At 39.5% G+C, this 14,017-nt stretch overlaps 1 long non-coding RNA gene across 1 annotated transcript; it reads left to right on the forward strand.

The window, feature by feature from the left end:
* Positions 1–5,022: 5,022 nt before the first annotated feature.
* Positions 5,023–7,749, forward strand: LOC130466099 (uncharacterized). Its single transcript, XR_008926124.1, has 4 exons — positions 5,023–5,509; positions 5,592–5,872; positions 6,531–6,595; positions 7,574–7,749. It is a non-coding gene; the product is annotated as an uncharacterized lncRNA (long non-coding RNA).
* The last annotated feature ends 6,268 nt before the right edge of the window (positions 7,750–14,017 follow it).

Below are 14,017 nucleotides of genomic sequence, written 5' to 3' on the forward strand. Positions count from 1 at the left end.
TGCTATTATTGTTCTTCATCTTCAACAAATCTCCAAAACGCACTCAATTGAAAATAGGAAATAGCGAATTGCAATATAAATTGGAGAAAGAAGATTCTCAATCTGTTTTTTTTTTCTTGAAACGAATTTGATGATTTGTTTGAGAATGGTAAGTTGTTTATTATAATATGAAAGAATTGGAAATAAGATTTTTGGAATTGGAAATTTGGGATAATATTGGAAACAAATAATTTAGGGGAGATGAATGGAACATTGGAGCGTTGAATTTTCTTGAGAAAGGGAATATCGTTCATTTGGGGAACTGAATAGGTGAACTGAATAGCAGCATTTTTTTAATATGTACATTTGGCTGCGAAAAAGGGCCCTTTTTCGCAACATGCACACTTGGTGTTAAGTTGTCTAGAGGGTGTCTTTCCTACTGGTATTGCTCGTCCCGCGCTTGGTGTTAAGTTGCTTGGTGGTCCAGTCAGTTCGGATTCCTCTTTTTGTAAGGAGTTGGTTTCGCGACGGGTGTCGAAGACTGTTGTGTTGATGGATGCTGTAGCTAAGCTTAATGATCCCCAGTGTGAGTTGTTGCTTCTTCGTGCGTGCACTGGAGTTTCTAAAATCTATTTTGCTATGCGCACTTGTCCACCTCATCTTTTTGAAGCGGCCCAAGTATCTTTTGATGTGGCTCTTCGGGCTTCTTTAGAGCGTATCGTGACTGCTTCGGGACCTGGGTTCGGTGACTGGCAATGGCGTCTTGCTACCTTGCCTTATTCGTATGGAGGATTGGGTGTTTATTCAGCTGGTGATGTTCGGCATTATGCTTTTCTTGCATCCCGTTTGCAGTCTTCTGGTTTGCAGGATTCGCTTCTTCGGCTTTCAGGTGTTGATGGTCCGGGGTCGGCCTTTGATGATGCTCTTGGTCTTTTCAATAGGACCGTGGAGAGCGACCTTATGAGTAGCCCTAGTGAAATCGCTGCCCCCACTCTCATGAAGAAATTGGCAGACATATATTTCACGAAGGTTACTGCTGATGCGGTATCCGCCTACTCCTTATCTTCGTGTCATGTTGCCCTTTGGAAATCCCAGCAGGGGGATCACTCCTCAGCTTGGTTGCGGGCAGTCCCCATCTCGGGTTTAGGCCAGACTATGAACGGTAAGACTTATCGTTCGGTTCTTTGCTATCGGTTGGGTATTCCGTTGTTCTCTGATTCGACGCCGTGTTCTGCTTGCTCTCGGGTTTTCGATGGGGATATTTATGGGGATCATGCCGTGTCTTGTGCTGGGATCGTGGGTATCAAACATCGACATAATGTTGTTCGTGATACCCTTTTGGATATTTGCTATCGGTCGGGGATTTCTGCTCGAAAGGAGGTTGATGTTGGGCTGACTAGTGAGAGTGATGGAGCTCTTCGTCCTGCAGATATATTGCTTTATTCTTGGGATGGCGGTGTAGATGTGTGTGTTGACTTGACTGGGTCTTCACCTATGACGCAATCTGGGTTGTCAGACTTCGTTCCGGGTCGGGTTGTGGCGGTTGCTGCGCAGCGGAAGCAGGCTAAGTATGCGGCACGTTGTAGGGCTTTGGGTTACGGTTTCTTTCCTTTTTCCTTCTCTTCTTTTGGGGAGTTAGAGAAAGGGGCTGTTTCGTTGCTGAAGCGGGTCCAGACGTACTCCAGTGCTCAAGACATAGGGGCACGGGCAACTGCCCACATTTTCAGCAGGATCGGGTTCGCCATAGCTAGAGGAGTGGGGGCCCAGATTGTATCTCGGCTCCCCACCAACTTCTTGTAGTTTACTTGATCTTTGTAGCTTGTTAAGCTTGTAACGTTTTGGTGGTTTCCCATAATAATAATAATAATAATAATAATAATAATAATAATAATAATAAATAATAATAAATAAATATTAATAAAAATAATAATAAAATAATGAATAATGAATAATAATAATAATAATAATAATAATAATAATAATAAAAATAAATAAATAAAAATAATAAAAATAATACTTAATATTAAATAATTATTCTTATATTATTATTCTTCTTCTTAATATTATTATTCTCATTATTAGTGAAATATTACTATTATGATTATAAATAACCCGACACGATATAACCCGAACCGATAAGAACCCAAATTCGGCGAAAATTGACTCATTACATTCAAACCCGATTTACCCGATCTGACATGAAGATGACCGATATGATTCTCAAATCCGTTTAAACCCAACCCCTTTTCAACTCGTTCCCTTTTAAACCCGTACCTGTTAATACCCGAAATCGTTTCCTACAAATTTTATTCCTACAAATTGAAACCTATAAGAAAAAAAAACTTTATTTAAAAAATTTAAATAACATCCCAATACAACTCAAGTTATAATCGATCTTTTCTACTTAAAAAGTGTCATTTGTCTAACACTTTTTGAAAAAAAAACATTAGTTAATTAATACAGAAGCGATCAATCAAAATTACAACAACAAAAATAATAAATTACAACAACAAAAATAAGTCCAGCTTCGAATTAGAAGAATATTAGGATCATGGGTTTTAATAGGAAGATCAAAACCATAAAAAAAGAAATTAAGAAGAAAAAAAGTTACACTCTATGAACAGTCTGAACAACAAAAACTCGAAGAAAAGAAAATTCCATGCATATCAAAACAGAATTTGAGCTGCACATAATTAAACTTGAATTAACACAAATAATGGGTTGAATCAATAGCCAAAACATTAAGCACCTGGTTGAGTTAAATAGACGATCCCGTCATCTCTGCTGTCAACGTTTAAAACATTCTCCAATCTCATAATAACAAACCATCTTTCAACGCAAGTTCATACCAATTTTTCTTAATCTGGTTTCGTGTACCCAATTAACCTAATTGCTTATAAAGTGATAATTGATAATTAAGCACAAAATTTCGTCTTTCTCTGCTATTCTTGTTCTTCATCTTCAACAAATCTCCAAAACGCACTCAATTGAAAATAGGAAATGGCGAATTGCAATATAAATTGGAGAAAGAAGATTCTCAATCTGTTTTTTTTTTCTTGAAACGAATTTGAAGATTTGTTTGAGAATGGTAAGTTGTTGATTATAATATGAAAGGATTGGAAATAAGATTTTTGGAATTGGAAATTTGGGATAATATTGGAAACAAATAATTTTGGGGAGATGAATGGAACATTGGAGCGTTGAATTTTTAATATGTACATTTGGCTGCGAGAAAGGGCCCTATTTTTTTGGGTGGCCCTGTGTTGTTGACCAGGATGCACAGGGCCACCACCGGGCTGCGGGTGATAAGTTCAGATAAGTTCAGATAAGTTCACACATGAATACTTAGGGTGCGTTCTGTTCACCTTAAAAAAAAAAGTTTCAGTTCCAATAAGTTCAGATAAGTTCACACATGAATACTTAGGGTGCGTTCTGTTCACCTTAAAAAAAAAGTTTCAGTTCCAATAAGTTCAGATAAGTTCAGATAAGTTTCAATAAGTTCCAAATAAGTTCAGATAAGTTCCAATAAGATTCAATAATAATAATAATAATAATGATAATAATAATAATAATAATAATAATAATAATAAATAAATAAATAAATAAATAAATATTAATAAAAGTAATAATAAAATAATGAATAATGAATAATAATAATAATAAATAATAAAAATAATACTTAATATTAAATAATTATTCTTATATTATTATTCTTCTTCTTAATATTATTATTCTTATTATTAGTGAAATATTACTATTATGATTATAAATAACCCGACACGATATAACCAGAACCGATAAGAACCCAAATTCGGCGAAAATTGACTCATTACATTCAAACCCGATTTACCCGATCTGACATGAAGATGACCGATATGATTCTCAAATCCGTTTAAACCCAACCCCTTTTCAGCTCGTTCCCTTTTAAACCCGTACCTGTTAATACCCGAAACCGTTTCCTACAAATTTTATTCCTACAAATTGAAACCTATAAGAAAAAAAAAAAACTTTATTTAAAAAATTTAAATAACATCCCAATACAACTCAAGTTATAATCGATCTTTTCTACTTAAAAAGTGTCATTTGTCTAACACTTTTTGAAAAAAAAAACATTAGTTAATTAATACAGAAGCGATCAATCAAAATTACAACAACAAAAATAATAAATTACAACAACAAAAATAAGTCCAGCTTCGAATTAGAAGAATATTAGGATCATGGGTTTTAATAGGAAGATCAAAACCATAAAAAAAGAAATTAAGAAGAAAAAAAATTACACTCTATGAACAGTTTGAACAACAAAAACTCGAAGAAAAGAAAATTCCATGCATATCAAAACAGAATTTGAGCTGCACATAATTAAACTTGAATTAACACAAATAATGGGTTGAATCAATAACCAAAACATTAAGCACCTGGTTGAGTCAAATAGATGATCCCGTCATCTCTGCTGTCAACGTTTAAAACATTCTCCAATCTCATAATAACAAACCATCTTTCAATGCAAGTTCATACCAATTTTTCTTAATCTGGTTTCGTGTACCCAATTAACCTATTGCTTATAAAGTGATAATTGATAATTAAGCACAAAATTTCCTCTTTCTCTGCTATTCTTGTTCTTCATCTTCAACAAATCTCCAAAACGCACTCAATTGAAAATAGGAAATGGCGAATTGCAATATAAATTGGAGAAAGAAGATTCTCAATCTGGTTTTTTTTCTTGAAACGAATTTGATGAATTGTTTGAGAATGGTAAGTTGTTGATTATAATATGAAAGGATTGGAAATAAGATTTTTGGAATTGGAAATTTGGGATATTATTGGAAACAAATAATTTAGGGTAGATGAATGGAACATTGGAGCGTTGAATTTTCTTGAGAAAGGAAAGATCGTTCATTTGGGGAACTGAATAGGTGAACGGAATAGCAGCATTTTTTTTAATATGTACATTTGTAATCCCCCATAATTTAATTAAGTTTATTACTCCGTAATATATTTTAACGTATAGTTATTTATATTTTAATGAAATTTATTAATATTTCTTAACATATATTTATTTATATTTAAATAGAGTTGATGAATTTTAGTAATAAATTTATAATTAACACATATTTATTTTATTTTAATTACGTTCTAAATATTTAACGATTTATGAAGTCAAAATAGTTTAGAATTTTACTTTGAAAAGAATTCGAATTTGGAAAACGATCTTAATCGGTTTTGATCCAAACACTCATACTCAAATTCTAATCCTATCCCAAATTGATAAAGCCCAAAACAAATAACCCATAATTGCCCATCATTGTTTTAATTTCACGTAAACAAGAATCTCTCTCCTCCCAATTCACAAACCCACAACAAAGAAAAGAAAAAAAAGAAAAAGAACCACCTCTTTCCCTCCTTCACGTGCATATGCAAACCCTCAAACCTCCCCTTCCCCTCACGTGGACCTTGCTGAACTGTTGCACCCTTGCAGCGCCGCCATAGCCGTCGACCAACCACCACACGGCCACCACTCCTCCACTATTCGGTATTTCTCCTTCTCCTTCTCTCCTTCTCTTATTCCTTCTTTCTTTTCTCTCCTTCTTATTTCATGTTCTCCTTGCTCACAGCCACCGTGTTGTCACTCACCACCACCAACAACGCACCACCGTCGTTGCTGCAGCCCCCTTGTCGCGCCGCACCGCCCAGCCGCGGCCTAGCTTTCCTCTTTTCTCCTCCACGCACAGCAACACCGTTCATTCCTCCTTTTCGTTGTTGTTTCTCCCTGCTCTGCAAGCTGCGCCGCCTGCAAGACCACCGCGAGAACCTGCAACCACCAGTCGCGCCTCCTAGTCCCACTGTCGCGCCTCCCTACCGCCGGCAGTCCCTTCTCCTTTCTCCTCTTGATTTGGTTGATTTTCTTAAACCCTAAGCTAATTAAATGTTTTAATTATGTTGATTAATTCTAATTATGTTCTTGAATTAAATTTATAATCTTTATGGTTTGCATATGATTTTCAGTTTTGGTGTTGATATTATAAACTAATTATTTTCAGTTTTGGTTGATTAAAATATAAGTTAGGGTTTAATCATGTTTTATTAATTCGAATTATGTTTTTTCTTGAATTAAAGTTATAGTTTTTATGATTTAAATTATAGATTTCAGATTATACGAATTATATAATAAAGTTACTAATTTTCAGATTATATTATATTGGTTAAATTAGTGCCTTTAAGTAGTAAAGTGTGACTTTTGAGGTTTTAATGGCTTTAAATCATAATAGAACGATTATATATTATTAAAGTTATTATTTTTATGATTTTAAAGATGTTGAATATATTTTGAGCAAGTTTTTAATTATTTTAGATTGCTGGAAATTTAAAAAGGAAAGTTTATTGGAGTTTAAGATTTGGGATCCTTAATATAATTATTATTATGCTTGGAGGTTAATTAGTTAAATTTCGATATTGGAGAATGTTCTAAATACGTTTGGGATGTGTTTAGAGTACGTTAGTGTTGCTGTAAATTGTTAGAAAATTGATTGGGGAATTTTATTGGTTGTTTTTAGGCGGAGAATTCTTTGTAGGCGACTTTTGAATTCGTTAAAGTGGGCTATCAGTTTGTTTACACAAGGTACGTACATAACTGTGTGCTTGGAATGTGTGTTATTTGTTGAAACCATGTTGAATTTGTTGATGAACTTGGTTATGTTGAATTTGTCGATGAACTGGTTGTGTTGAAATTTACATGTTTAATGTTATTAAACGAACATGTTGAACATATATTTCGTTATGAGAATGATAACATGTTAGTATGGATGATTGATTCAAGCATGTTGGTTGGGAACACTAGATTATTTCATATATAATGGTCTAGATCGATTGATCGTTGTTCCCTTTTAGCTTTTCACTACTTTATGAGGGCGGAGGACCTTGTTTAGTAAGTTGAAACCTTATACCCATATACAGGGGTTGTTCAGTATTAAAGGAAAGGTTGAATTTAATTGGAACGAGTCTTGATTGATACCTTTGTGATCACTTACTTAATTCCAAGATAAAAGCAGTTGTGAATAATTGTTGATTGTATGCCTTATGTGATTGTTGAGTCACAACAGAGTTTAATCTGTAAATCATGTAAAGTGAAACTGAATAGCAATAGCTTTAGACTGTGCACTTCTGAAGTGACGGACAAACAGGAGTTGGGGTTCATGGTGGTAGCCCATGGCCTTTTCTGGGACCGGATTGATCACCGTGTTCTATTTTTATTCAAACGTTCCTCGATATCGCAGGTCACTGAGGTTACGGAGTCGCACCCGTACCTCGTCTTCCATAGTGAAGACTTCTGGTTGGACAACTCTGTCCATTGACTATTTCAATTAAAATAATGTTAATGATACAAAGGTCTAGTTCAGTCTAATAGAGTCTTCAAGTTAATATGTTTTCACTTATGTTTTATTAGTATCATGTTAGGGTTGTTCTCTTAATAGAATCATGTTAGGATTATTATTGTTTTAGTATGTAGTACTTAGCTTTGCTGATTACGTGCTTTGTTTGTGTGTGTTAATCACGACTATGCCTTATTGATCCTGTGATGACCCATTTTGGTGAGCAGTCTCTAAGGATCAATAAGCGTTGCCCATCTACAGGTCTGAAGATGATGCATCATTGGGATCGGGACTAGAGAACTTGTATTTATTTTGTTTTGCTAAGTAACTTGGGTTTGTTAATTTGGATTTTAAACTTGTCATACTATTTATATTTACTAAATCTCGTTGATTGGTTTATGAGATTAAACCCGGCCGTAATCGATTATTTATAAACCTAAAGTTAGTTTTATGTTTTCCGCTGCAAAATTCTGAATAAGCCGTTACGTTTTCACACGGGCGATAATACTTTGATAATTCTCTACGTTTTATATTAAAATGTTATTTTAGAAAAGAGAGAATTGTCGGGGTGTTACAACATTTGGCTGCGAAAAAGGGCCCTATTTTTTTGGGTGACCCTGTGTTGTTGACCAGGATGCACAGGGCCACCACCGGGCCCGCGGGTGATGCTCCACTCGATCTAAATTCCACCTATTTCCATCCCTAGTATTATGTTACAACATTAACGAACAAAAAAAAATGACAGAGGGAGTGTTACTTAAGGAACACACTTTGAATCTTTGATAAGAAGCGACTCATAAGAGTCCTAACAAAATGCTTGGTAAGAATTGACTTAGGGTGCGTTCTGTTCACCTTAAAAAAATAAGTTTCAGTTCCAATAAGTTCAGATAAGTTTCAATAAGTTCCAATAAGATTCAATAATAATAATAATAATAATAATAATAATAATAATAATAATAATAATAATAATAATAATAAAAAATAATAATAATGAATAATAATAATAATAATTATAATAATAATAATTGTTGTGGGAACTTTTACGGTGCTGATGTGGCACGCGCTCCTCGGAGGTATCAAGTATGACTTGGCACGAACTTCTGGCAACCTGCGAAACAAGAATATTCTCGTAGGAATATTCCCTCCGATGCTTAAGTAAGTATAAGCTAGAGAGATAAGTAATTTGTAGAGAGAAGGCAGAGCAAAGATAAGTTTGTTGTGGTTGGGCAAGAATTGAATACCCTTTTACCTTGGGATCTGAGCTATTTATAGTGCTAGGGTTCCTTGGGGACTGCACCCTCAACCCTGACTATGGGACACGTGCCCCTTGGGGATTTAGAACACGTGGCCTTTGGCCTGCAATGATGGGCCTCCCATATTTGGACCGGCTTTTAAAGACAATGGGCTTTGCCCAATGAGACTCTGTCTTTATTCTGGTGGAGTAGCAGGACTTTGGGCCTTCTTTCTAGGCCTGGGCCCATCTGATCAGTATGAGTCGTAGGCTGCCTCTTTGGGCTTTGTGGGAGATTTGTTCAAGCCCACATCATTTGCCCCTCATGAGGAGTGAAAACAGACGTTAGTTTTCACTGCTCTTGGAGTGTCCAACAAGGTGATGACGTGTGGCAGGGGTAATCATTTCTTACCCCTCTATAAATAAGTGGCCAATTTGAGTGATTTCCCCCCTCTTTTCCAGTGATCACTTGAGAGTAAATAGGAGAAAGCGATTTCCGGCGTCTTATATCCACCGACATCCACCGTAGCACCGCCACGATCTTCAAAGTCGTGTTCTTGCAGTTCTTCATCCAAGTTCTTTCACAAACTCCCTTTTGATTTATCAGGTAAAGGTTTTCTTTGGAAAAATGTGTTTGTTGATTTTGATTCTTCCAAATTTTCTTCTTAGTCTTGCATGGGTCTCGTCAAACTGAAGGCGTCATCTTGTCCCTTTGACGTCTTCTGTTTTCAAGTTTGTCCCTGTTTTGAGGCAAGTCTTGGCTTGTTGCAGGATTTAATGGCGCGAATAGAAGACGAGGAGCAGTTTGAAGGAGAATCCTCTTCTCCTATAGAGGACGTCCCAGAAAGCACCGATGCCGCGCCGACTAGTACGTCAGGTGGGGAGGAAGGTCACCTTCATCCCAGCGCCATCTTCCCACTTCAGACGTGGCTGAATTTCCTCACTCTGGAGGGGAAAGCCTATGGGGCGTCTTTGAATCTAGGTTCGGAGTATAAATTCCGCATGCCGGCTGGCATGGACTGCACCAGCTTTGGACTGGTGAAAGGAGAGTTCGCTGTTTACGGCTCGTTTTTGAAGCTGGGTATGAGATTCCCCCCTCACCCCTTTGTAGTGGAGTTGCTGGACAGCTTCAATATTGGCCTGTGCCAAATGTCCCCGAACTCCTGGGCGGGTGTGTTTGGCTATATTGCTCGCTGCGAGCTTGCCGGCATCACCCCTTCTCTTCCGGCGTTCCTAAGAATCGCCTCTATGTCCCAAGTTTCGAAAGCCGCCGCGGGCTGGCTGATTCTTACATACAAAGGGGCCTATCGGACGGTGATGGGGAAGGCGTCTAAGTGGCATCACTGGAGGAAGAAGTGGGTGGTTATCAAAACCACCAATCTGGAGATGTGTGAGAGGATGAGACGCTGAAACGCCAAGCCCAACTTCGTTGGGAAAGGTGCTTCTTTACCTCCCATCTCCGCCGAGCTCTGGGAGCGGATCTCGTCGTTGTTCCTGGTCAAGCCGTTCGTCATCAAGGACAAGACGGCCTACATACCCGAGGGGTGGTTGCCTCATCTGAATCAACTGAGCAATCCCACTTTCCTCTCGGCTGTAGGCCCGTGTCCGTATATGCCGAGAGGTAATGTATCTATACTTCCAATTCTTCTGTTTAATCAAAACCGCACTAATGTATTTATTTAGTTTTGCCAGACGAGGGCATGGGTCAGCTGGATGATGCCTCCAAAAGCCAAGTGGACAGGCCGTCTTGGTTGGCTAAGGTACTCGACGCCAGTACCTTCAGAGCTTGGAAGCGTCAGCAGGCAGCCGAGCACGCCATTCATGAGCAAATGGCTCCCCCTCCTGCTGAGGAGGAGAAGGTATTGATTAAATCTTCAGACGTGATTTCCTTTGTTCTTTACAACTTGTTTTTATTCATCATTTTTTTTTAGAAGACGAGGAAGGCGAGCACGGACGCGGCTCCTACTTCCAAACGCAGGGCTGGCGGCACAGGGAAACCCGTCTTCAAGTCAGTGACGTCGAAGGTTTCTAAGGGGTTTGCCGTCCCCAAGGCTGCATCTGCTTCTCCTAGCTTGGAGAAAACTGGAGGGACAGCTGATCCTCTTGCGGGGATTCCTGAAGTCGTCCGCCGAAACATCCCTTTGAGGGCAGCGGAGAGAGCTAGGAATTCTGGGGGTAAGTTTTACTCCAACATCGTAACCACCTGTCGTTCCTCGTCTAGCAGTTCTATAGTTTCCCCCAGGGATTCTAAGGCCGTTGTTTTTCCCATAGAAATTCCCGATCCTCAGAAAGACATAGATGCTGAATTGGATCAGATCCCTTCTTCGGGCGGGTTCAATTCTCATGACCGTAGGAAGATAATGACGCTGATGCGCAGTGCCATTCCTCCCCAATATGCTGAAACTCTTCCTGAGGCGGCCGAGAATATGCTTGCCGCCATGCAGTCTTCGGCGCTGGACGTAAGTTTCGTTATACCTTTATTTTTACACACTCGTTTCTTTTTTGTTTGACTTACTATTTTTGCGCAGATGTTCATTCTGCTGGACTCGCTGAAAAAGTGGCGTACTGCTTTGGTGCATAAAGAAGCTCGTCACCGTCTTTTGGCCAGTCAGTGTGGTGACCAGCATTTTGCTGCACTGGAGAAGCTTCTCTTAGACAGGCGGGAACAGATTGACGTTGTGGCTACCGCCCTGGCCTCTCAAAATGCTGAGAACACAACTCGTCTCCTGCATATTGATCAGAACTTTTCTGAAATGGAGGATCTTTCCAAGAAGATAAAGGAGAAAGAGGCTGAGTTTTCTCGTCTGGAGACTCATTTTAAAGAGTTGGAGGTTCAACTGGAGGCGGCTAGCAAGGAAGTCGCTTCGTCACAGAGCGTCCTCGACCAGTCGGCCATGCTGGGTGAGAAATCGATCCGAAGGGGTATGGAGCTTGCATGGAATGCTGAATTTGCAAGCGAACGTCCCTTCAGCTGGTTTGTGAAGTTTCTCACCTATCAGATTGAGGTGGAGAAGGCTCAAAGGGAAGGACGCACCCCTCCTGAGTTCGTGCCCAGCGAGGATGAGGAATGAGTTCCTACGCGTCTTTGTTTTTTATTAATGTGTTTTTTTTTTTTTTTTTGCACATGTTCTTTTGACGCCATGCTTGGTGGCTTTTGTGCATAATTCTTGTAATTATGGCTAACTTTTTGGGAATGACATGATGCCCTTTTGAACGTCTTACTGCTTTTTAGCTTTCATCATATTTTTTTATGATTACGTCCGACGCCCCCAATTTGAGTCGTCAGATGTCTGCCCTGGTCTTTTTGCCAAGGTCTTTCGCTACTTTATATAGCTGTGTTAGGAATGTGTAACCCCTGTGTTCTAGGTGATCAGCCTAGTGAGGGTGCTAGTCTGGGCCACTTCTTAGGCCTTTAAACGACTAGTCTTTTTGGGAGAGCATTAGTTTGCATTTCTCCGAGAGTTTTGATGACATTCTTTTCACAAGGATTTCCCAGCAAGACCGGCTTGCAGTGAATTTTTCATTTAATGTTTAAAACATGCTACATGGTGCGTCTAGGCTCTAGACGTCTTTACAATGCATATAATCTAGACAAGTGTCAATCTAGAAAAAGTATTTCTTGAGGTTATCCGCATTCCAAGTACGCAAAATCGGACGTCCCTGCATGTCTTGGATCCGGTATGTTCCGTCTCGAACCTCCTCGTAAATCTCATACGGACCTTCCCAAGTAGGGGTGAGTTTCCCTTGTTCATTGGCGCGTCCGACGACCTCCATTTTCCTAAGCACAAAATCTCCAACTTTAAGTATTCTTCTAGAAACCCTTTTGTTGTATTCCCTTGTCATGCGGAGTTTGTATAGCTGCTGTCGTAGAGCCGCATTCCCTCTGATTTCTGGTAAGAAATCCAAAGCCGCCTTCATTATTTCCCAATTGGCATCTTCATTAAACAACATGACGCGCAGGGTGGGTTCGCACATTTCATTGGGTAGGACGGCTTCAGCCCCATAGGCTAACAAGAATAGTGTTTCTCCTGTGGAATTCTTTGCCGTGGTCCGTATAGGCCATAAAACATTAGGTAACTCGTCGGCCCATAAACCCTTTGCCTCATCAAGCTTCTTCTTCATCCCTTCAGAGATAATCTTGTTGAATGCCTCTACTTGTCCGTTAGCTTGGGGGCGTCCTACTGATGCAAAACATGCTGTGATACCATGGTCGGCCAACCACTCTTCCAATTTGGGCGTCTTGAATTGTGGCCCATTATCGAAGACGATAGACTGAGGCACGCCAAATCTTGTGATTATGTTTTTCCAGATGAATGCTCTCACATCCTGTGCTTTAGTGTTCTTTAAAGCCTCAGCTTCTACCCATTTAGTGAAGTAATCGACGGCTACTATTACATAACGCAGTCCTCCTGGCGCCGTCATATAGGGGCCTAATAAGTCCATCCCCCATTTGGCAAAAGGTATAGGGCTGGTGATTGGCGTCAGTTTCTATGTTGGTCGTCGAATTAGGTGAGCAAATCGTTGGCATTTATCACAACGCTTGACTATATTGAGAGCGTCTTCTTTGAGAGTGGGTCAATAGTATCCGGTTCTTAAAGTTTTTTCGGCCAGGGCCCTCCCTCCTATGTGGGAGATGCATAATCCCTGATGAAGATCTTCCAGTACCTCTTGCCCCTTCTCGGGGGTTACGCAGCGGAGAAGTGGCCGTGAGAAGGCTTTTTTGTATAGTGTTCCATTCCATATCTCAAACCATGTACATTTCTTTTGTAATCTTTCTGCCTGCTTGGGATCATCAGGGAGTACTCCATTCATTTTGAAGTTGACAATGTCATCCATCCAGGTGGCTGTTCGATCCAAGATGTCTGTTCTCGAGGCGTCAATGCTTTTGGACTGTTTTACCTCCCAGAATACAAGACGTGGCGTGTCGTAGGATGCTGAGCTTGCCAGTTTAGATAAAGCGTCTGCCTTGTTGTTTTCAGACTGGGGGATGTGTTTTACTTCAAAGTTAGACAGCTGTTGGGCTTCTTGGCGGACTTTTTCCAAATATCTTATCATGGCCTCGTCCTTAGCCTCATACTCTCCTTTGACCTGACTGACAATTAATTGCGAGTCAGACAAAACTAGGACGTCTGCTGCCCCTGCGGCTCTGCTCATCTGAATTCCACATATCAGGGCTTCGTATTCGGCTTCATTGTTTGACGCCTGAAAGTTGAATCGCATTGCATATTCATAGATATCTCCTTCTGGTGACTCACAGATAATGCCGGCTCCTGACCCGTTCTGAGTAGCAGAGCCGTCCACATGCACTATCCACTGAGTTTTTTCATTCTTCAAATAGGGTGGCTTGGTCAGTTCCGCGATGAAGTCAGCAAATGCCTGTCCCTTTATTGCCTTCCTTGGTTCATACAAGATATCAAACGCGTGAAGCTCAATTGCCCAA

Source organism: Spinacia oleracea, chromosome 1 (assembly GCF_020520425.1).
Source record: "Spinacia oleracea cultivar Varoflay chromosome 1, BTI_SOV_V1, whole genome shotgun sequence".
Classification (NCBI taxonomy): Eukaryota; Viridiplantae; Streptophyta; class Magnoliopsida; order Caryophyllales; family Amaranthaceae; genus Spinacia; species Spinacia oleracea.